Here is a 3,190-nt window from a genome sequence, read left to right as displayed (position 1 = left end):
TAGGTTAGTTAGTCACGAAGTTAGTTTCGTGTATTGATAGTAAAAAAAGAGCCATCGAATGTGCCGTGCCTGAACGCGCGAATTTCAGCCGCTAATATTGGTTAACTTAAATCGTTTATAATTTGAAAAGTATTATAGCCTCGACATTTTTGTATTAGGATTTTCGTCTCAAAATTATCTCAGGAACACATTCTTAAAAGGAAATCCGGTAGAGGTGGGACACCCTGTATACAAAAATCTGGTATATCTCTCAGCGTAAGGCCTGTCTTTGCACGGAAGTACGTGCGAGGCCCTCCTATTCGGAAATTCTCCAACAACACTCTGAGCAAAATGGTGGAGTTTTTCACGGCAGTGCTTCCCCGCAACTTCGATCGCCAACTGAAGAATGAAGATTGAGTAATACGCGCGAAAATCCCTCCTCCAGTTATCCTTATAGCTCTCCATGATAGAGCGACGGCATACAATTTGCAGCTCTCCCACGATAATCTTCCCTCTCCTCAAACCTCTCCCCATACAATGTATTCCTCCCCTCCTCCGGAAGCGGCTTCCAACTCTAGCATTATCATTTTGAGACCACGGGAGGGACGAAACCCCTGCTCTCCTCATTTGCAGAAAAACCGTAGTTCCCTTTTGTGGAAGCTACTTATTGCATTGATGAGCCAACTACTAGACGCTTTGCTTTCCACGCTCTATAGTGATAGCATTGTACAAGGTAATAATAGCACTCGAGATATCAAAAAGAAATTACATGCTAAGAATGAACATATTCGATTCTCTTTTACCCAATTCATCAACGGTGTTTAACATAATGTACTGTCGAAGGATAGTTGGCAAAAGAGGAAAATCAAGAAATTATGTGAGTCACAAGATGTATTGTTTGTAGCAGAGACGTGCTTGAAAGAAGAATATTATTATCGCATACGTTTTAACCCCATTACGCATGATAGTGAAACCCCTCGTGTAAGAAGCATCGCGGCATTTATTAAAGAAACAATTTCCTTTACAATAATAAGTTTGGATAAGATTAGAGACCCGTCGGTAGAAGCAATAACCTTCGCCCTTAAATCCGGAGCAGAATCCCTTTTTATTTGTGGGGTATACCGACACCCCACTACCCTACTAAATCCCAATTCCCTTAATTACCATTTAAAATCCATTAACCATTAACCATTTTAAATCTAGCACAAGGGTACATGTACTCCATAATCATAGGCGATCTCAATGCTCACCACCCTGAATGGGGAGCAACTCGCGTAAGTCAGCCTGATACTGTAATCGCTGATTTAATGGAATTACACGCTCTCCTCAATCCCATTTCTTTTACTTGTATCCCTCCTCTAAGTAAAAAAGCCCATCTACGATTGATCTGAATTTCGTATCTGCGGACATGATTTCTCTATGCAAATGCCCTCATATTCCAGACACTCTGGGAAGTGACCACCTCCCAGCCCAAGTTCGATTTGCAATACCAAGCTAATTAATCTTAACTAAATCTAAACTAAAGAACTTTCCCTCCAGTATTGCCTAAAACCTCTAGTAGCCAAATATCTAGTGAAATGTATGTCAATCGCGGATCATCCAGTGATAATCTCTTTAGAACGCTTATTCGATCATAATTACAATAATCAAGAGGATTCAAATAAAATCAGAGATCGCCTTGATTGATGTATTTACGGATGTATACAATCGAAACACCATCCATAGGTCTATCTCATTACCTCAGTTCCAAAATTCTTATCATTCTTAGCTTTAAGGAATTGATCTGGTACGGCCAAGTTTAGATCTTCTAGAAAAAAATCGAAAAACTCCCTCTCCAAGTCGTAAGTAATTTGTTCATCCAGGCCTTCGGACAATTCCTAAAGAACTCCCTAGTCATCTATACCGACGCGACTCCAAGCGGGAGTCGGGGACATACGTGAGCACCTGCTTCTCCTTGAATCCTATCAAACTCATGTAGAAGCTGTCCTCCCTCGCCTCGGTTTTCACGGTCGAAACTTGGGTAATCCTTAATGCTATTTTTATCTCCTTGGACATGGGATAAAACAAGGTTACGATTGTGACTGACTCACTAAGTTTAATGGAATTGCTTAAATCTTCCTATTCTAAGGAATCTAATTACCTGGTGTTACTAATTAAAACAAAAAAAACAGCTTACGTAATAGCCATCTCCTTTGTATTCATATGGATTCCTTGGCATAAGGTAATGAAATGGCGAACTTAGTCAAGAAAGCGCTTAGAGAGAACTTCCTTTTAATTTCAAAATTCGGTACTCAGACCTGCATATTATAAAAATTAATTCAAATAAAATAAATGCAAAAATAAATGCATATTATAAAAATAAATCCAAAAAAAATTTGCATTGTACCTTGTTAACTCGAGTCAAGTCAAAGGTAAGCTTTTTTCGAAGAGATATATCACGAAACGTCCAAACCTTGATATCAAGATATGTGTTTAAAACGGGAAATTGTAACGGTGGTACACGCGAACCACTATAATCTGAACTTAAGTCTCTTTCGAAAAAACTTGGACTCCTCTTGTCCTTGTGGCTTTCCTTCACAGGATATTAATCATCTTATATTTTCATGTCCGAATACTCGACAAATCTTGGAAACGTTCGCGATCTTATCCAAAGGGTAGCAGGACAAGAAATTCAAAATGTATTCGCGGTATTTAAAAAATCCTACATTCCAAATATATAAAGTCCTTACGTCTTTTTGTAAGCAGGCTGAAATTATGATTTAAAAACTCGTTCGCAAGTCTACCACCAGCAACACGCACTTTCTCGTCTTCCCGTTTCCTCCCTTCCTTAATACTTCAAATCAAAGGCAGTGAAGCACCGCGGAGCAAGTTGCGTACTCATGGCGCCGGATTCTGGCAACATTATCAACTTAAATATTACAAATGCATGAACTAATGAATGAAAGTGACAGTATTGTCCCAGTTTGGAGGCAAATGCTTAAATAAAAAAAAGAAAAGAAAATTTAGAGAAGACAAGGTTAGGGGAAGCTGTAAGGGCGCTGGCTAACAAGGGAACCTCGCAAAATGTCAAATTCTGATCTTAACGAAACTTTTTATACATGTAGGTTATCTAAATATATGAATTTAGAAATTAGCAGTTGCGGCCCAAAAATGGTTTAAAGGGATGAAACCACCCCTTATATGTAAATTAATTTTCTTTTTTTCGTTATAT

The sequence above is a fragment of the Wasmannia auropunctata genome, unplaced genomic scaffold (genome assembly GCF_000956235.1).
Source record: "Wasmannia auropunctata unplaced genomic scaffold, wasmannia.A_1.0 LD336090.1, whole genome shotgun sequence".
Taxonomy (NCBI): domain Eukaryota; kingdom Metazoa; phylum Arthropoda; class Insecta; order Hymenoptera; family Formicidae; genus Wasmannia; species Wasmannia auropunctata.
Note: the sequence above shows the minus strand (reverse complement) of the source record.